General features: G+C 39.4%; 1 protein-coding gene and 1 non-coding gene across 2 annotated transcripts in view; both read right to left on the reverse strand.

Moving 5' to 3' along the window:
* Positions 1-22349, reverse strand: part of ZNF804B (zinc finger protein 804B) — a 229230-nt gene that overhangs the window by 199434 nt on the left and 7447 nt on the right. The gene's annotated exons all lie outside the window — the stretch shown is intronic.
* Positions 16739-16810, reverse strand: TRNAD-GUC. The gene has a single exon. It is a non-coding gene; the product is annotated as a tRNA-Asp (tRNA).

The following is a 22349-nucleotide window of genomic DNA, read 5'->3' on the forward strand; positions in this document are numbered from 1 at the left end:
CCAGGTGCAGGACCCTGCACTTGTCCTTATTGAACCTCATGAGGTTCCTCTCTGCCCAACTCACCAGCCTGTCCAGGTCCCTCTGGATGGCAGCACAGCCCTCCGGAGTGTCGGCCACTCCACCCAGYYTGGTKTCATCTGCAAACTTGCTAAGGGTGCATTCCGTGCCCTCGTCCAGGTCATTGATAATGCTCTTAATGCTCCTAATGCTCTTCAAAGAATTCAGTACAGGACAGAAGTAGTATCAGAAACAAGAGTAATATTCCTGCTGCTGCTATTGGCACTGGAAGTGCCACTCACTGAATTTTCTCTTTTGAAAGAAAGCATGGAAATGACTGTGAGAAGAGTAGCAGTAATACTACTAGCAATACTGCTAGTAAWAATGATAAAGAAATAATATATAACAGCAATTAATGGGAAAAAAAAATGTTTCTGAACTACRATCAGACAGCGGCAGACTTGCTGTCACCTACATGATACAATATTCCACAGTGTGATGCCACCCCAGGCTAAAGGTCTGTTTACATTATGTTTACATCAGAGTCAAATCTTCCATACCGAAGCATCTACATATACTGGTGATGAAGCCCACACTTGCCATAGCCACCACAAAGCCAGTATTTTCCACAAGGTTTCAAGTAAAGCACAGGTCTAGGCTGAGCCTCTGGACAGGTAAAGATCAATGCCAACTTGCAAGAGGTTTTGTGTGAAGTCAGTGTCAAAGCAAGCACACACAAGGAAATTGGTAAATGCTACTTATTTTACATGGACTTGGGGACCTGTGAACAAAAAGGCAGAGGCCTTATGTAAATAAACATCACTGGAAATGTGGCACTGACTTGAGCAGGATGTAGAAGGCAGAACTACTTCACACTGAAAACAGGTCTCACCTACACACTTAAATACTCTGCTCCTTTTCTGTGGCTCAAAGAAAGGCCAAGGTGGCTTCATATATTTTCTTCTGAGACTGCCAGTATTTAAGCTTGGTTTAGAATTGCATTCAGCTATAGCATGCTTCCTCTAATCAGAGTGAGGGAGCCTGTTGACAGTGGACTTAGTTTTATGAGGAAACATTTAGAAAACCATCCTGACATTCAAAAGACATAAATGTTAGTACAAATTGAACTGCAGCACTCAAGCTTCTCATTCATTTTGTCAGGTGCTGTGAGACAATTTGCCTGGGGAAATGAAGCAATAATGTCTGAGGGCCTGATTTTTCAGAGGTGTTAAGACATAGAGCTCCATATGTTATAAAGGGGCTCTACAACACTAACTGGTTCTGAATATTGTGCTGTGGATATATAAAAACTTACCTCACACTTGTCTAAAATGCACATTACAAGTAATTGCAGAATTTGCAAAAACAGACATCATCTTGCCTTTCTCCATCTCTTTTGGATGTAAAAGTAGAACAGGGCCTTCAGTTATATTTCAGTGAGTGGCAAAAGGAAAGTCTTGAATTAATATATGACTTCTGATACAACCGTTCAAGAAGCTGTGCTGGAAATTTAAGATTTGCCTTTACCAAACCTTTCAAAGCCTTCTTTTAGTTTGACATATTGCAGTCTTCCACATACAGCGTATGCTGTAGGGGCTGAAGGGCATGTAGCCATAAACCTTTCATTATATATATTGTAAATATTCACACACAGGGTACTCTCAGTAGTAAAACAGGTTCTAAGTATTTACCTCTGCCTTCTATGCATTGAAGGTAAGCAAGTCACATTCAATGCATGTTTTCATTACAGAACCAGTTTGCTCTTGGTCACCCGAAAAGCTGGGTAATTTTCATCTCCTGGTGGAAAAATTTCTTTGAGATGGAAGAGGTTTCTTTGCATCAGTATTTGCAACAGCTCAGATTTCTGAAACAACAGACTTCTGAAAATGTTTTACACTGGTGGGTCCATTCAGACAGACTGCTACAGTTAAGTCTGACAGCACTTCTATTTGAGACTCTGTTTTCAAAAGATCGGGTCTGCTTTATCTTAATTTGCCTCTATGAGTACCTCGTGATTGCAGCAATTTCAGTACAGCTCTCCACCTCAAGCAGCTATATGGACCCTTCATATAGCTAAAAGAAGCAGAGCAGACCAACCCAAGGAYGGGTACAGTCTGCTAGGTTTTCTGACAGTGGCCCACTCAACCCATTATTGTTCACAGAACCAGTTTACTCTGGTTCAAATGTCTTTTTTTTTTTCCCCAATCTCCTTGATTTAAAACCAGAAGTAAAAAAATAATCGGAAGAGGAAGAGAAAATAAAAATTACAGTAATAAGAGAATTAACTAAGATAAGTAAGATAAAACTCCAGTGGAAGTACATTGGTTGGCATGCAATTATTGTCAGATATCATCAGTATTGAGTCAAACAACTGATGGCTTTAAGACGAAATTTTGCCTGCTTTATTTCCTGCTTCTCTCATAATGAATGATTCTCCTCTTCCCTTATGTTCTTCTGATTACTACATCTGCAGTAGGAAATACTGAATTATCTTTTTATTTCATTCTCTCTTATGACATTTGAGGTCAAATCCAACAAAAGGGCAGGCTCAATCCCAGAATGAAATTAGATATCTAAATGCCTCAGAGAATCTGAGCCTCAATGTCTGCTGTGCCTCAAATGCAGGTCTCTTGGCTATCTCCTGAATATCTCTGTTCATGAATTAAACTATACGTATCGGAAATGGAAAAAAATATGAACTTTTCACTTGTTACTCAATCCAACTGTGAGATTCAAACCTAGCCCATTTTTCCTGTAAGTTCTAAAATTATTGGCAAAGTTTAATTGCCAACTGAACACACAGGAAAGAGTTAATTCATCTTCAAGCACTTACAGCCTGTGCAGTGCAATATATTTCAGTTCCTACAACAACAATTCCTCGGTTTAATGTTTGCTGCATGAATGTAAAAAAGCTGGCACACAGCACCAGGATATCAACTGCTTACTCAGAAAATGATTAATTTAAGATAAATAGATGCTGGCTTCAGCTGCACTGATTGTATTTCCCATCCTGATGCTGCAGAATCAGTGTTTCCACTCAGATGTTGTAAAACATATGCAGGAATCATTCTTTTCCACTCACAAACCACTGTGCATCACAGATTTAATCTAGCTCTTCTGTACTCTGTGGTTGAATTTAATTTTACTTATGCCATCAACCTAATAGACAAAAAATGCTTCCTATTTATTTTAACACATAAACTTTAAACTCATGTTATTCTGATTTCATCCAGYTTCAATTTTTTGGTTTGATACCAAATAACATAGAGTTTAACTCCATCTGCAAGTATATAATGGGATCACTTGAGAGTATTTTAAAAAAATTGTAAAGAAACTGCAACATACCTAACTGAAAATCTTGTAATGCCTGTTTGGCTAAACAGACATGGGAAATACACAAAAAGAAAGAAAGAAGAATCTTGCCTTGCATTTTCGTCAGTGGCACAAAACAAAGCTTTTTGTAATTAATGAAAAATATGACGGACTTGTTCCATGTAAACATGGTATTTCAAAAGGCACCTTCTGGAAAGGTTAGCAGCTCCAAATCCAGTAGGGCAGGATCTTCAAACAGCGTCTGCCACCCCACAGCCAAGTGTCCCAGCTGGAGTCTATCCATGCTCCCTTCCATCTGTAGGAACTGTCACACTTATCATAAATACTTAAAAATTCAGCAAGCTGAAGTAGAAGTGGAAGAGAAACAAGGGAAAAGCAAACCTGGAGCATAGTTCATTTCATAAATGCCTCCTAGATCTTACAGAAGGGCACTGGTTTTCAACACTAGCGTGTTTTGGTGCAAGTATGGTTTTAGTAAAATTATCAAGTTAAAGGAGTCAGTGAAATATTCTCAGATCTGCTCTGTTTTCCTGAGTGGAAAGAAACATGTTTACAGACTCAAAGCTCCCCAGTCTTCCTACAGTCACCTCCCTCACAACTCTGATGAAGGAAAAATATTCTGTGTTCCTCCAGAAGCACACGGGAAACAGAAAAGCTTCCTTCTCCTGTGCAAATGGAGTGAGCTAACCATAGAATATGTCATGTTATCAAGAAAAAAAATTCCTGACCTTTGGTGAGAATATGCTGGTTTTGACAACATCACGTGGTCAGGCAAGGGGACCTCATTTGCTGCCAAGTTACACAGAACTCTACCAGTACTGCAGGTAGGCACCTTGCTCCTATGAGAGAGCAGCAGGTAGGAGCTAAAGGGAGAGGTGGTTGGGTGGAAAAAATCTACAGTAGTTTTTTTTGAATGTGGGACTGGAAGCCACATTATCTTGAATGAGCCCTCCAGAAACGCAAACAGCTCCCTCAAAGCTACYGATAACATCTTACCTCTTTGAAGAGTGATATATCCATCCTGACAAGCAGTGCGTTGCTGTTCATGAATCAGTTTTTCCCAGCTTGTACAGATTTTCTACTGGCAAACTTAATATCTCCTTCAGGAAGAAAAAATACAGTTTTGCCTATCAGCTTGAAAGACTGCCAACACTTTTTATAGTACATTAGAAACAGAGCCATTTAAAAAATGCACGTTTTCTATTGTAAGTCTTTCCATGATTATCACTGCAGATGAGACAAGCTCATGTTCTCCGCGAGTTGCATCAAACCTGTCTCAGGCTGGGAAGTTGTAAATGACAGGGAGGAATCCATATTTAAACAACTAATTCAAGACTTTCCACAGCCCACATCATCAGCAGGTGGATGTCAAGGCTGTTCTATTAAAAGCCATCCTGCAAGAGAGAGAATTCCTTTCTGTAGCCTTAAGTCACCTGGCTCATTTGCTTGTTTTCTTTAAGTGGTGCATGCCTTGAAACAAACCAACAAAATCTTGCTAATCATGGTAAAATTCCTATTGAAAAAAATATTTTAAGACATCGATATTTAATTTATTACAAACATAACCAAATGTCATTAATTCTGAATTGGTTGTATTYAGGCCTTTAACTTCACCTGCTTCTGAAAAAAAAAAAAAGTGCAGGCATAAGCATGTAGTGTTATAGATGGTGTTTATTTTTAACACAAAATATGTTTTTCTTTTAAATCTTTTTTTTAATTAATCAATTTAAATCTTAAACCAGAAAGTTATATTCTTTCCACAGAAACAGAAGGCATCCATGTATTTGAACAGAGGACAGAGAGGCCAAGCTAGAACTGAAGCACTTTACTCAACAAACCTAACTCAGAACTGCAAGGTTAAAGGTTGGAAATAACCCCCCACATCACACTGATTGTAGTAGAATGTGGGAATGGAAAAATTGTCACTACAGAAATTTACACATGAGACAGAAAAGAAATCTTAAAAATAAATCTTTATTGGTTAATCACCAGTCCTGCTCATTGCCAGGAGTTCAACAGCTGTTTCAAAGTTTGACAAATTTTTCCCTTCTGCCCAAGAAATTACTTTCATAGGGTTTAACAGTAATAAAAAGTACAATGCTTTAAGGAAAACAAAAAGCTATGGATTATACTTTTTATTTACACRGGAACAATGTGTTTTGGGAACACATACTGTATGCATTAGACATAGGAGCAACGTTGGTTATGGCTAGCACAYTCCTTCTATGTAAAAAATAAAACTACATCCATAAGGAATTTTTTCTCTTTTAACTATAAGCATATCTTGGAGAGGGTTTTTGTAAAGCACTGACGAGTAACCCTGCTCTCAAGCATGTAACTAGAGATAGATTTCAGTAATTAGAGATGGGTTATAAGAGAAAAGAAAAAGGAGAGAAAAAAACAGCAAACTGACCTTATACTGGAGCAAGGCTTACAGATTTTCTTATCAGTCAATATGCAATGAGTCAGATAAGAAACCCTTGAGTTGGATGAAAAGAAAAAAGAGAAAGGAAAAAAAATCTATGTGCATTTTTAATATTACATTTCTTGGTATTAGGCATACGGATTCTTACAGCTAATCCCAGCATTTTTATTTTCTCTATGTAAGCATTTAAAGTAGATGTAAAAGATTCTGGTGAACAGCCTGGAAAATTGCCTACCCCACCAAAGAAAAGACAGCAATAAAAACACGAATTTTCGAAACCACCTATAGAGATGACAGATTATTTAACTCCTCATTCCCATTTATTTTCTTCCCAACAGTTTCCAGCCAGGGGACCAATTAGTGCTGCACAGTGATTTAGAGTTTTAAGCATTTGTCCACAAGAATCAACCTGCAATTACTGAACCATTTTATGTAAASTGCCTCGCACCAAGCAGATGATGCCAAACTTAGCTGAAACTCCCTGCTCTAATTCAACAATGTATATATACATAGCGTGATTTTTAATACGTGCATGACTTTTTTTCCTYTTGCTGTTTTTCAGACAGGAAGAGTTCTTATAGCAGAAACGTCATCTTGCAATAACAGTAGGTTATGTCTTGTACGTTATGTATGTAACAGTATGTTATGTCTGGGTGTAAATCCTTGACAATAAATGGTACGAGGAAGCAGCTCTTACCTCTACCAGATAAAATACCAGTTGAAAAGATTCCTGGTATCTTGCTCTGTTTGAAAAGATAGGACTTTCTTCCTCTTTTCTTTCTCTTCCTCATGGCTTTCATAGAGCTACACTGTAAGAGTTTTGGGCAGACCTACAGTTATGTCAACAGCACAAGCAGATTCCTTTCCCAGCTCCAGAGCAATTTAAATATTCTATAAGRCATCCTTATCATTCTTCTCCTGCCTTGTACCTGCTTACTAACAGAAAAAAATTAGAGGAGATTTGTACAAATCCAAAGGAAATGTACCCAGAGCCTGGAGTGCTTGTGTTTATGGAACCACAGAGCAATGCAGTTAGTTAATACCTATGTGGCATATGATGCATGAGTCCTGGGCAGCTGTATGACCATGATGGTTTCAGAGTTCTAGATGTTCTTCGCCAAAGGTAAAAAAAAAATAAAAAATAAATAAAAATTTTAAAAAATGGCATAGCCACAGCTGTAGGATGGACAAAGCTAAAGTAAAAGTATGTATAGACAAGACACAGACCAACTTTCAGACAAGCTGARCACAGATCTCAGATATGATCTATCTGACCCAAATTACAGCATGAATTAGAATTCTTTAAAGATTAAATTTTAAAATTCAAATCTATTACCCAAAGATGTAGCATAGCTCAAAAGTCATTCATGTATTACAGTAATTTAAGTTTCAGATGCTCAAAATAAAAGTACATAAAAATCAAATTACATCTACTATAATAGTATAGCAGCATTGCTCCAGTTTCTTCCTTATACCTACGGACTATGGAACATGCAAGCATAAGTAGATCAGATTAAAAGACGTAACAATATCCTGATATAAAATGTATTATTAAGGTGAAGACACGCTCTCCAAACTGAAGAGAGAATCAGAATCTATTGAAAAACAGCAGTGACATCAACAGGGTTACACGGGTATAAACCCTGGAAGAGCTAAGGAGAGATTCTGGACACATATTTTCTATTTAAAMATCTATTCATTTCTAAGAACCCAATAAGCATCAGATACCCTGTATGTAAAGACTGGGGCCATTTGGCACACAGAACTTTCCTTGCTCGCTATAGTCTACATTCTCTATATTTCACAATATATTTGTTTAAGTCAAGAATCCCTGAGTCTAAGTCTTGCTGGAAACAAAAAGGAACCTACATCACATATGCATTTTTTAACTCTGAATGGGAACCACTGACACACCATCAATGTAAGGCAAATATGCTGATGGTTAAGTTGGAGGGACCTAAAMGTTAAGTAATGTATTACAAATAAAAGTCAAATTATATTAATAATAAATAAAAAGCTGCTTCATAATTTTAAATAATGTATAACTGAAAATACAAAATATTTTGTCAAACCTCCGGACGACTATCAACACTTACATCTTTAAGGCCTGCATACTTGAGTCTTCTTTCAGGCTGTAGATTTATTTAAATAATCACTGAGGAATATGTGCCTTAATTTAACCTCCCTAAGTATTACAGAAAAGAGGCCACATTTAAATATACACACACAAATACCTATATATATATATAGACATAACCACAGAAATACCTTCTGTTGCAGCTGTGTTTCAGCCAACTCCATAAAACAGGATCCTCAAATGTGCCAAACTGTCCTCGGTATTTTAGAATTGTATGCACATTAAAAACAATCAAGTTCTAAACCTTTCGTGGCTTTTGTGGCCTCAGAAAAATTTAACATGTTTTTATGTAATTTAATTACATCTCCTGAAATTGTATACCATTTAAACAGGAAACTGTAAAATCTCTTACTGCACAAGGTTTAAATTAAAATCTCAAGTTAGAACACCTGCCTCTTATTTTAAAACTCAGTTAATTTTTATTTGTATGCAAAAAAAAGGGGGGGGGGGTCTTAACATTCTTCAGAAAAACTTTTTTTTTCTTTTTTTTTCCCCAAGCTGCTGATTCAAAGTCAATGGATAATTTCTCCAAAACAGAAATTATGGAGAATGTTAGAAGTAGAAATGGGGATTATATCAAAACTAATGATTTCTTACTTTGATTATATGCTTCTAAGTAATGATTTGACWTTATTCATGCAGATAATCCTATTCATTCACTTAATACAAGTTAATGCAAGTTAATTCATTCAGTTAACGCCAGATTGAATCTCACTTTTGAAGGGTGCAATGAGATATTGAGATAGTATCCACATAGCAAGGGACAGACACCGTATGACAATCCTCTCTCCTAACTCTTGGAGAAATACCCGTCTTTCTGAAGCACAAGTGAAATCCTACGGTGGTGCAAATGGATAGAGCAGTTATACTGGGGAGCAGGGAGCCTAAGATGGGAAGCAGGGAGACAMAATCTACATACTGACCACAAGACACTCCTGCTTCCACTCCTCCCTTTAACCTTAAGGTTGGTGAGCTTCAGACGCAAAATTTCTGCTAACATACYTGTACATTTTAAAGGCCCCAATCCTAAACAAAGAATACAGCTGAAAAACTGATAGGAATATGACTGTTCTTGTGCAATTTTTTGGAACAGGTGCCTCAGTTTACACCTGTATTATGAATCCTGTGGCAAATTATTAATTCTTCGAGCTTTCCTTCCACTGAGATGACAGGACCTCGTCACCATCAGTCTGCAGAAGGCAGCCASACTGTCTGGGTATACTGTCCCGCTGCGTGTTACACGTTTAAGCAGCCCTGTGATTAGCCCTTTTGCAGTTCTTCACCACCGTGAGCACCACAGAGGTCTCCAGACAGCTCACCTCTCAGGCTAGCCTGAAGCATGAGCCTGAACTGAATTTCAAATTCCATCTCTTTTACCCATTACTGTTTTCATGAAAGGCGCTCCTGCTATTTAAGCTGACTTCAGCAACCCGCTGCTATTGATAACCCATCATGTCGAGGACACAACGAAGAAACATTTACTTACACATTTCCAAGCCGCTTATTAATGATGGCCTGGGAATGCAACGCTTAGCAAAACGAGACGTCTCTGGGCATCTGTTTTTAATCACGAAGTAATGAATCACATTTTGCTCTCATTTACATGTGTACAATGTAAATCATTCATTGAGGGTGTCTGCATGTGAGCCAGGGGTGAGAACAGCTGCCCAGGAGCCCGGCAAAGCCAGACAGGGCAGTAGCCAGCCCAGCGTGTGAATGTTACTTCCATGACTGTGAGATTTTAAACACTTAATGAACCCGGGATGGATTCCTGCACGTTTGAGTCCATTGCTGCTATGAATCAAAGCCGTCTTGCTGTCTTGGAGAAGATCTGCTTTTGAGAGCATCTTTAGGCATGGTGACATCCACATCCACTGAGAGCACACCAAAGAGGCAATGAAACTATATATATTGCATATATTTATTAATTATTATGGATTTTTGGAATTCTATATTCCAATATGGAATATTATTAATTATTATGGAATTTCATTTGAAAATGATGGGTCACTCTTGAGTTCCAGTCTTCTAAAAAAGCACAGGTTAAAGAAACATGTGCTGAYGCCAGATGCAACGAAGTACTGAAAACCCCAAACAAGCTAACACCTAAAGACAGATTTCAAGCACTTCATCCAAATCATGACCCAAAASCTAGCTCCACCGTGCAGCCCAAAGCCGCCCCTGCAATGCAAGGGTCATGCCAGGCACCCGCACCGCCAGCATTAGGCACCTGCATTCGAAAGCACAACCCGAGAAGAAAGGTTTCTCCACAGCTCAGTGCTTAAAGAACTTGCCTGGACATTTAGAGGGCTCTCTTTGATGTCCTTTTAAGTGAGACCAAACCCCAAACCGCATCTACAACCTCCCACAAATCCTCTAATCACTGCACGGCAGTTTCGACTTCAGTTCTGCCCCCCTCTCTTTTCTTTAATCTTACACCCACTGTGAAAATGGGCAAGGTAGAYGGTTGTTCATTTTCTTCATCCCTAAATGTACATGGGTATCTGGAGTCACAGTGGGAACACACTGGTTAATGTTAAAGCATTGTGAACAGGCAAGCACAGTGCAACTGCCAGGCACTGTTACTACCACTAGTAGCAATAACAACAGTACTTGACACTTGCGTAGAGTCCTCCACCTGAGAATCACACTGCACTTTGCAAAAATCAATTATTAAGATGCTGTGAGGTGGGTAAGTATGGGCTGCCTTTTCCAGGTGATGAAACAGGGGCTCCTATCGGATAATTGGATCACCTTGTCCAGGGAGGCAGGCGCGGAGTCCCAACACACAGAGCACCTACGAGCCTGTGTCACCTCCAACCGCCAGGAATTCTTCCTCCCAACGTGTCACCTACTTGTTCTTACTTCGACTGTGTCACGTTTTTGTGAGCTGTCTTCAACAAGTAGCTCTCATTATCTTTCCCATCATTATAAATGACAGAATTAAGGGCACCCTACTAGCACCTATGCCCCTATTTCTTCTTTTTTAGGATAGGTGTCATGTAGCATTAAACGAATAACCTATTTGCATGCACTAATATACATGAACATTTATGCTCCTTACCCCTTTTCACTGTTTTGGTGCATAAATTCAGCATAATCTACCACAGCAAAAATTATGTTGGTAGATTTTATACAAACAGAAACTGTACATAAAAACATATGTACATATATTCTTTGTGGTCCTAAAAACCAACACTCAAATTATTAATCTTACTTAAGCTTATTAATAACTTGTTTAAAATAAATGCTTCTGATTTGAGCTTCCATAATGTAATCTACTCATTTATTCTCATGCAAAATCTGCTTTTAAAAAACAATTACATCGGTTCCTGCACAATCTTAATAACTTCCTCTTTTGCCCTTTGTTAGGAACCAGTGGGGGTTTTTTTCTTCTCTTTTTAAACATAAGTTGATGTCCTCGTGGGCAGGAACAAACCACCACACACTGTTCATCCCTAATGTTTCAGGCAGCAAGCTGCTAAAAATAAGCAGCAGTAACTGCACTATCAAGCCCCATGAGCGAGAGCTGCGTCCGTACACAGGGGTATCAGTGACCCACGATCCCCAGGCCATCCTGAGCACGCGCTTGCACAACATGATACAGGTGGCTACTGGCCAACTTCTGCTACAGTTTTCTGCTTCATTAATAATATCAATGTTTTCTTTTTCTTTTTCTTTTCCTTTCTAAAGTCAGGGTGAAAACTAGATGACATTTAGGTATATAGAAAACTTTACATGGTGGAAAAAGCGGGAATCTCATTAAAACAATGAGAGCCAAGATGTGCCAAGAGAAATATATAGGTATATTGCTCCAGGTTCTACGCCAAAATTGCTAACACCGTTTTTATACAGTAATRCAAGAAATTATTACTCACATCTATCTGTCAACATCAACATAAAGTGAATTTATAGGAAAGTAATACGATATTTTCCCAACTTGTATGCTCTTTTTCCACACCAATTTCTTCCCTCGCTGATAACTATGTCACATTTTACCAGAACACTCGGTTTCATCCCTCCCAGCATTAGTGAAATTTTCCTTCCTTTTGGTATTTACCCACTTTGTAAAGATGTTAGAAGTACTTCCGAATGGTGATTTATAATCTGGATCGCATGAAGGTTCTGACTGCAGGGAGTGCCCCTCTCCTTTCTGCCATCTGCTCATAAAGGAGAAGCAAAGGCAACACTTCTGTTCGCCTCTTTCTTGCACCACTTGCCCTCAGGATCAAGGAAGAGGCTTTGCTGCTGCTGCTGCACCACGGAGCCCTGTCCTCACACGGTGCTTCCTGGAGAAAGAGGACACAATTTTCCCTGCCTCCCTGTAAATCCCTTTCTTCACCTCCTGCTTTTTGCCCTTCTCCATTTCGCCAGCCCAGCATGGATGCACAGGCTGTCCTGAGCCATCACACAGTATTAAGAGCAAAGCACGGAGCTTTCCAAGAACAACCAGGGAGATAATGGGAGCAAGCAAGGATTCCTTCACACAGCACCATTACCTGGCTTTCTTCTACCCTTCCATTCTCCTGGCCTGCTTAATGTATTTTTTTTAACTAAATTAACACATAAAACAGGGGAAAGAGGAGCAATCAGATGTCCACAGGATTTCCACTGTTCTGTGAAAAAAAACCCGACCTCCTCTCCTCAGGCTGTAGTGAGGAAGGCTGCAACTGAATTTAGCTTCAAAGCTCTTTCTCCCATGGAACGGTCAGAGATTATAATTCAAGCTGACTTTGCGCGGGAAGTCACTGTGCATGGGTAAAACTCATTGTTTTCCCTCCAGGACAGAAAACAGCAACACTGTGTTTCCAAAATAAAAACCTAAAGATACTGGCCTAAATTAGGAGCTGCCTATGACTACCATCAGCTTCAGCCTTGCTTCCACAGAGCATTCAAAAATGGAGAGTTGTAAGAATGCCTTCATTAAAGGGAAACAGCAACATGCAAGCCCATTCTTTTGCTACAAAACCAAGAAATAAATTAATTAACAAAGTCAATGCAAGAATGATAAAACAAAGCTGTGAAGGTCTTTACAAACGTTTTAATGAATACTTTGTGCTATCCTAAGTTTTACACAGTCCTTCATCTTATTGCATTTTCTTTACATATTCATATTGGATTATTCATATACTGAATAATCCAAGTTTTTCTTTGCCTAAAATTCTGCATCTTCCCCTTCCGTAGTATACACATATAAATCTTTAAAATCTCTAAATATTTTTGTATCATCCTAAACTCTAAAAATATTTTTCTGATAATGATTCTGAACATTGAATTGCAAATTCTAACTTTTCTTTTTGTAGGAGAAATCTCACATTCGAAAGACAGCCACCCCTTATCTGACTTTGAAAGCCCCTATATATTTCAGTCTTAAAGATCACTTAATACTAAGTACAGCTCTATAAACACAGCTCTACAATGACTGAATGGTAACCTTGTCTGTTGTCCAGACCTGTCCCTGTCCTGTTCTTGGGAGAAGCAATCAGCAATCATCAACTGCCATTTGCCAGCATGGATGACACAACGATCTGAAAGATATCTGACTTTTTCCTTCAGAAAACAGTTGTTAAGAYTGGAAACTTATTTTTAGTTCATCAGAAGGTAAAAAGGTTGGTAGAAATTTGGTTTTATCTTCCTTTTATAAGAAACTCATGTCTTTTTAATTTCTTTATTATTGTCTGTTCTTAATATATTGTACCAATATTGATCAAATAATATGAAATATTTTATATAATTGGCAAAAACCACAACATTTTCTAAAATCCACTTCTAAACCAAAATAAAACATAAAGCATCTTGACTTCAGCATAAAAAGCAGTAAGWTGTTAATTCGCATTATTCATTTCTGGGTATGTACAATGCAAAATTAATTTGATGTGTTAAGTTTGTAGTCTGCAGTAGTATTTAGTCTTAAACCCCTCTGAGAGTGTAAAACGTTCAAAGAGCAGGTAAAATGTGCCACTGTATATGGCAGAGTAACCCAACTAGGAACTTTCCACTACATTTTTACATGAGAGTTTGTTGAAATCACAAGAACCAAGCTCAATAAAACAACTTAAAACTACTATGGGAAGTGCAGATTAATTCCTCCACCAGTTACCAGGAAAATGGATGTTCCTTTCGGAACCCCAGCTGCGTACAAATTTCCTCCCTCCGTGCGGGGATGAAGGCTGCCACCCTCCTCTCCGTGACGCTTTGCCAATAATAACAAATGGTGCAGACATAAATTATTGCACATGCCTCACTAAAAAGCTTTGCTTCCTCGGGACATACCTACTGTAAGAGGAAAAAAGAGCGAAAAAGCTATTGATTCATTCCCTGCTTCACATAGAAGCATTCGCAACAGCACAGCTAGAGAGGGGAACTCTTCATTTATTCGTGACAAAAGCTGCATTTTGTCAGACTTTTGTTTTGTGATAAATACACTCCATGTGCTAAGACAGCAACAGTTTATAGCTTATAGACTCTGAGAGAAAAACTGGAATTATAGTCATGCAAGGAAGACAGTTTCATCATTAAAAGATGTAATTTATCAGCACATTATGACCAACTCTTCTTCCACTCTGTTGCCCCTAGTCCATATGTGTATACATACACACTTACATATATATTTACAGACTAACTACACACAAATGAACCAAAATGCCCCATACAGTGTGCATCCAAGTGTCAGCTGTTTATTAGTAGGAGTAAACTAGGACAAATGCCACACTGGGGCAGCAGTGTCTGCCACCAGCTGCAATTCTCAATCACTTCACTAACCAGCTAAAGAATAAAGCAAAATACCCTCACATAAACGCCCCAAATTCTGTTTTTCAAAGCTTTTAGATCTTGGTGTCAATTATTTTAAAATTAGTGTCCTATTGCAGACCTTTGGCCATAGGTGAATGGCCTTACCTAGAAGGCTATCCCTATGAAAACAAAATAAATGGAAACATCTCTGGTTTTGTTATTATTATTATTTTCAGTTAGTTATTATTATTATTACTCTCATATTAGCTCCCCTTATTTCTCTGTCCCTTTCCCCTTCACAAAGCAGTGCTCCGTGCCACCCACAATCTGCCTGAGCAGCGATAACTCCAAGCTCATCACAGAAAGGCAGGATGAACAACCCAGCCCTTCACAGCTCCACGTTCTACAGCCAATTTCCTCCTGCCTATCTGGTAGAGAAATAAAAAAGTAGCTATTATTCAGCTGTCACAATGCGCCTAGCACAGCATTGCTAGTGGACTTACTGGCAGGAAAGGCAGTGGTTATCCCATATAGATATGCAATATACATACACACACACACACTTATCTCCCAGTTAGGCCAACAGAAACAGCCTCGCAAGACCCCTGGCACCCCCATTAATAGGAGCAGTTGGCCAAATCCATCAATCATCACTTAGTAACACAAGAGAAATACTATTAATGCTGGATAACGAAGTGAGACGCCTCTGTCCCCCACTTGCCCAGTGGCTGACGGGACACCATGAAGCAGTGAGACCACAGAAGGTGAATCCTCCTGCCCAGCAAAGCACCAAGCTCCACATGCCCTTACATTCAGTGCATGACCATGCCGTGAAGCTTCCAGCTCCCTCCAGCTGGGAGAGCAGCCGCAGAACTGGAACCGCAGGGACTCCATATTCCTGTCACGAGAGGCTCTCTCTCCACAGGAGAGCCACAGGCTCTCTCCACTTCCACAGGAGTCCCTGTGGAAATAAATGACAGTCCTTCTATTTCATCCAAGTGCAGGGTGCCATTAAAGGCATTAAAGAGCACGAGTCCTCCTCCAGCAGCCTTACAGATAATGACTGCTGGCAGGTTTCTGGTACATATTATGTTAGGGGAAATTATCAGAGTGGTAACACTGCAATCTAGGAGGAAAACAAACAAACAGAAATCCCTATAGGGACCTCTAAACATACCAACATAGAAAATCCATCTTACGTTGTTAATAAAATATTGTGCATTAGATTCCAAAAGAAGCCTGAAAGTGGCACTTGTCCTCCATACTAAACTAATCGCTGTGTCACCAACGAGTGTTAACAGGCCTCGTCACTGGCTCAGRCATAAAATTGTAACAGGAGATGATAGGCATTAGCTTCAATGTATAAAAACCTCTGTGAGAGAACGTAAGTCTGATTGCTAATGAACATTTGGATGCAACTGCCCTGCATTTCTAATCCAACACAACAGCTCTCTGCTAYAAGGAAAGTGGAAGCAAGTTTTGTATCAAGCTACATACCCTCAGAAGAGTGCGCAAATCAAAGGGCTGCTGAAGAGCCAGCAAGATCTTACAGTAACTGTGTAAATATTTACTCTGTAGTGGCAYGGTTTGTAATTAAGTAACATTGTTTTGGAATTTGGAAATATTCTGACCTATTCTCAACCTTTTTTATTTTTGAAATGCATTACCCCAGAGGGAAGTTGAGCTTCCTCCTATTCTGTCACTCTAGGTTTATTATCTAAACTGGGATTCCTCTGACTAAAATCGCAGAATGGCTGAGGTTGGAAGGAATGAGATCATCTTTCACCTTGGTTGAAAAGAGATTATCTAGTCCAACCCCCTGCTCCAGCAGGGACACCCAGAGCACAGGGCGGCATCCAGGCGGGYCTGGAAGATCTCCAGAGAAGGAGACTCCACAGCCTCCCTTGGCTGCCTGTACCAGGGCTCTGTCACCCTCCCAGGAAAGAAGTTCCTCCTCACATGGAGATGCAACTGCCTGTGTTTTAATTTGTACCCAACCCACTGCTCCTTGTCCTGCTCCAGTCCCTTAACCATCTTGGTTGCTCTATGCTCCCTAGAGGCTCCATATCCCTCTGGAATGTCAGTCACTCCACCCAAACAAAAGCCCTGTGGCCTCCCCGTCGGGGAATCGAACCCCGGTCTCCCGCRTGACAGGCGGGGATACTCACCACTATACTAACGAGGATGGGAYGGGAGTGAGGGAGATCTTTAATGGTGAGTAGTTGTAGCCACTCTACCTTCTCCACCCACCAGACTGCTGGGAGATCTATCCACTACCCCTGGATCTCTGGATGTCCCAGCACGGCCCTTGGAGAACCTTCAACGGAGCTGGAGCAGAGGCTGCATTTATTTTAGCAGTCAAGCTGATTTAACATATAGGCTCAAGCTTTACTACAAAAGCAACMATACTGCCTGTTATTACCATGTATCTCAGCACAGTTTTGGCCTCAAGCAACCACCCTTTTCTCGGATGATGTTCACCTACTGCTTGGGGAACAACAGGGGATGGGCACTGTTCCAACTAGGCAGTTTGGAAAAGGCTCCCTTGTCTCAAGGAGAGCAAAGCACTTGGGTGCAAGGGCAACTGTTTGAAGCACTAAATGCTGTTAGTCTTCCAACAGCTCCTTTTCCAAATTTTAGCCCAGGATGGTGTGCAGAGAGTGGCAAAGCAAAGGGCAATCCTGTAGCAATTCAGATATACAGAGAGCTCATAATTACAGCTAGAATCCCTACGAGGTCCCCCACCTGCCACCGAATGCTGTTATTCACTATTCCCTTCGAGGTCTGGATTGATGAAGACACATCGGTAGGTAAACCATAATTCTAGATTAATTTCTCCCTGGAGAATACCTCTGTTCTTCGCCAGCTTTTAAAGATCATTGCTAAGCAATTCCAAATTTTAATAACATCTCCTTTCCTCCTCTATTCCTGTTGAAAAGCTAGTCCACACGCCTACAATTTCCCCATCTACAACACTACAAAGCAGAAAGGAAAGAAAGAGCCAAAAGTTGACTGGGGCAGTGATAATATTCTAAAAACTCTTGATTGCATGAAGTTACTCCAGATTTGCACCACATATATGATGTTTGTCTTGGCCTGATTTCAATACAAGTCAGGAATGGTCCAAATCTACAGGCACATGGGAGTAGCCATGCGGGGCAGGAGGACTCAGGGAGCGGCAAACCTCAAACCTCCCTGCTTTCTACATAGGGGTAACATTTAAAAGGCAAGTAAAAAGGAAGACCAGTTTCTACCTGCCCCATCTGGCAGAAAATCTAGTGTTGACCATGATATAAAGTAGTCATTTGCACAGCTCTGGCTGTGCCTACAGGACTTGGGACCACTCTTGGACATGGGCAGTCCATGTCAATGCTGTCAAACCCTGCGCTTCCAAAAGCGAGTGTTCACATGCAAACTGCTGCRATCCCTGCCCCGTGCGAATTCCCAAACCTCCCAGAGATGCTTCAGCGGATGCTACTTGGTCCAAGCCACAAACGTACTAGAAGCAGTTTAACAGCGCAGCCCATTAAGTCCCAGCATCCGAGAGCATCTCCTGGCACCGCTTACCAGCGCAGACAGAGCCTTTGAGTATCTGGACCTTCCTGTAGGAAACTCATTTACTTGGCAATTAACCTCCCCATTCACATTTATTACACCCCCCTTTCTGTCCTCCTTCCAGACACTCCTGACATCAAACCTGTCTCCACACCCACCAGTTAAAATYCCCACATGTCTTTGATCGCTGTCCTTCAGAGTACAGGCAAAGACTCTCATTTTTATTGTTTATTTTATGCACAGAGAAGTATGATGTACAACTGCAGCCCTAAATCACTATATTTGAGGGCTCATTCTGTTCTTAATATTCAGATCTTATCAAAATATATTAGTACTATCAAGTAGAAAATTGACACTTCTATGTTTCTTAAGATACCACATATCCTTTATAACCGTGTAAGAGGTTTGGACCCTACAATTTAACATACAGTATGCTGTAATCAAAAGCATCAATCTTTTTAGGGCTGTCTAATGCCTAATGCCTACATTCACCCTCCTTATYAGCTACATGTTACTAGCATGAACATAAATAAAGGCATAACGATGATAGAAAAGAATGGAATTTCCTGTATAACATATAGCCTGAGCAGCCAGACCTTTCACTATAAAGAAACACCTCACAGTACCTTTGCATATTTAACACTGTTCTGTGTAAGGTGCCACAGTTACTTAAGCAGGCATCATGCTCACAGTGCAATCAGGAAGCTAATTAGGATTTATATACCTGCTCCCAGGCACATCAAAGGGCAGGATTTGAATTTTACCTGCACAAATATGGCAGGAAGGGCTGCTAGTGATTTTTCACGGTCTTGGTGATCTCAGCCTGCTATAACTCTGATTTTGCTGTGGTTTAGAGGTGAAGGAAGAGGGCTGGTTGATTTTGAGGGGAGCTTTGCAGTTGTTCAGATTACAGTACTGTTTGGTACAAGAATCAAACACAGCTAAATATAGTTTCAGAAATATATCAAGTGCTTTATTTTTATCACAATTTTACTCTTCAAAGAGTACAATTCGGAGTGTCAGGAAGATACAATTACTGTAATTAGGCATTTTGGGAAATATCTTAGGGTAACATATTATTGGGGTTAAGAAAAAAAGCATTCAAAATCCTTACTACTTAAGGTTACAAGTGACCTCTAGACAAATCTAAATATACAGTAGAAAAACTGTTTTTCTACTGGAACATTACTAGAAGTACACATGTAATAAGCCTCATAAAGACAGCTCTTCCAGAATAYATTGTGGAAACAAAACATTTTTGCTCTGGATTTAAGCATATTTCTCTGCCTTAAATTTTTACCAGCTGTGAAGATTGTGCAGGCTCTATCATTCTGTAAACTTGTTTAAACTGCCCTAAAAACAAACAAACAAAAAAAAAAAAACCTAACTTCTGGTGATTTATTGTATATAATTGTCTCTGTTTGATGAAAGTTATCATGGATGTAAACCATCATAAATATTTAAAGGTTGATCCCACAATCCACAGTTAGCAAATGCAATCTCCTATGAAGTCAGGGACTCTATTTAAAGTAAGGAAATAATACCTGAASAGATACCCAGGTTAGTAAACCACATTCTGAAAAAGAATTTAAGAAATAAACTTGTTATTCCACTTTCCTTAACACATTACAAGCTATATTATGGCAGGAAGCAATAACCCTCCCTGTTTCAGTCATGACTTTAAGAAAACATCTAATATTCATAATAAGAAAGAATCCTATCACTGCTTCTTTCTTTTTTTACAGCTCAGAATGAAAACTTGCCCCCTCAAAATGAGACAGCTCTAAACCTACGATGCACATGCTGCTCATCTATTAACCTAGCCAAAATGAAAGGCACATCTTTCTCCACCAAGTGTTACCATTTTCATATAAGACACGTCCTCCAGGGAATAATTTTAGAGACAGTCTTTTTGATTCTGCTGGGGGACARTTATCTTCGGAGATAAACAGCCACAATTTATTTATCTTCTTAGATAAATAACCACAATGCTGGACCTGTATTTTTTTTGTATTTTAAATTCTAAAATACATATATTATAATGTTGAGAAGTGAAGTGCACATACTTTACAGCATATATGTAATAAAAATAACTCCTATTCTACAGGGTATAAATTGGTCTTCACTACAGTGATAAATTGGTCTTCAGCAGAAAATACTAGCAAAATAAAAAAAAACAGAAGGGTTACATATTCAACACTTATTTCAATTCCATTTTTGTTTTATAGGACATGAATACCATTTCTGCATTAAACTGCACATCACTGTGATTTTTCTATTGATTATCAGTAACCACAAAAATTCACCACTCAGTACAGGAAAAAGAACTTTGAAAAGTGCTCTTTATTTTGTGAGTAAATCACCATCCCTAACACTGTTCAGCTTTCCTTATATTGTCTCTTTACYACACTAAATAGCCAAGAAGATATTTACCACTCCAGTGTAGACCTAAGATCTCTGACGAGTACTAACCTCTTTGCACAACATTAACCTTTCTTAACCGGGCTCACTACACTGTCTTTCCAACTCAGTTTTGCAATCTTTTCCTTAAAAGAACTATACATAGGCCTAACATTACAGGAGGAAAACGTTAGTGTCCATGCATCATGTGCGGACACAACGTAACATCCTTAGGCTTCTATACAACAACAATACAGCTTTATAAGAACTGTAGTTAAGCATTAAGACAGCTAGGAAAAGCTGCGTGTGGATTCAATGACATTTACAGGATGAGCATCTATTATTTGGTACACACAAACTACTTGCATACACCTCACACTGTGCGTGTTTGATTTTTGCCGTATGTTTACATGACTGTGCTTTAAAGTTTTATTTTCCAAACAATTTCTCTACAGCTCTGTGACAATTTCTGACCTGGTGCTCACCAGAGGAAAAGCAGCCGGACCTGCGGAGCCCTTCCCTGGACTCCGAGGGGCTGCTCCGGCCCCAGGGCAGCTGCCTGGTGCACTGCCTCAGCCGTGCAAGTTGGGCCACCCTGTTCCTCCAACACTGTTGTGACTTCCAGAGCAATGGAGCACTCGGAACAGCATCTGGAAACAGCAGCACCTTCTCCATACAGTGAAATCGTTATGATTACCCAGTCCATGGATCTCCACCCCTAGCTAGTATTTGGACCATAATAYTCACCAGAAACTGTGGTGAATGCAAACATGTGGATGTCTGCATATTCCTTCCCTGTCAGCCTGAAATACAGCCCCAAAAGTTTCTGGTAATCAGAGGCAAAGTGTACAAGCTCAAAATAACAGGATTTAAAAACAGTTTTCTGATTAYTGGTGACTAACGTAGGGGGACATGAACAGGTCCCTTTTCCTCCTGCTTAGAAGATCCCCATACAAAAAGAATCAGTGTTTGGACCTTTTCACATCTCACAGTTTCATTTTGCCACTGAAGATTTGGTGACCAGTGCAAGCAATGATCAGTAGAGAAAAATGATCTGTAGTGCTCATTTTGAAAATCCATAAAAAATAGTAAAATTTGGATTATGAAAAACTAAACATGAGAACTTTTCTTTGCCGATACATCAAATACATAAAACAGCGTAACAACTGTAAGGGTTTGCATTTCTAGCAGACTCTCCAATCACAGCATTCATACAGATTTTATAGGTAATTCTAACCCTTTTAACCCCCAAATCCCATCTGTAAAATATTTTAATGTCAAAGGGAATATTTTAGGAAGCTCTGTTCTTACATTCTTCAATCTAGTTTCACAAGCCTTCCTAATATGATACAATCTAAAGTTGAAAATGCAGACTGCAGATTTACAGCCGATTACAACTGAGAATTTTCTCAGCAACATCAAATACATCTTTGCAGTTCAGTCTGAGCGGAATATAGATAGAATATTTCTGTTGACATAAATGCACTAAATCTGTTTTAGAATATGTTCCAGGGAAAACATCAATTGAAAAATTGATATCAACTACAGTTGATTAATGTATGAATTGTTTCGAGGCTGCATGCAATCTCCCAGCAATATTTCTATTTCTTTACATGAACCAGCTTGCCAATTATCATTATGCATAACTATGAAACTGGGACAAAATTTTGATGATGATGTTTACATCTTATCCAGTATGCACATAAATTTTGTCTACTATAAGGGAAAAAAAAAAAGGCTGTCATTAAAGTGTCTTACTGGTGTGTACA

The sequence above is a fragment of the Nothoprocta perdicaria genome, unplaced genomic scaffold, assembly GCF_003342845.1.
Source record: "Nothoprocta perdicaria isolate Ctin4 unplaced genomic scaffold, notPer1 scaffold_23, whole genome shotgun sequence".
In the NCBI taxonomy this organism is placed as follows: domain Eukaryota; kingdom Metazoa; phylum Chordata; class Aves; order Tinamiformes; family Tinamidae; genus Nothoprocta; species Nothoprocta perdicaria.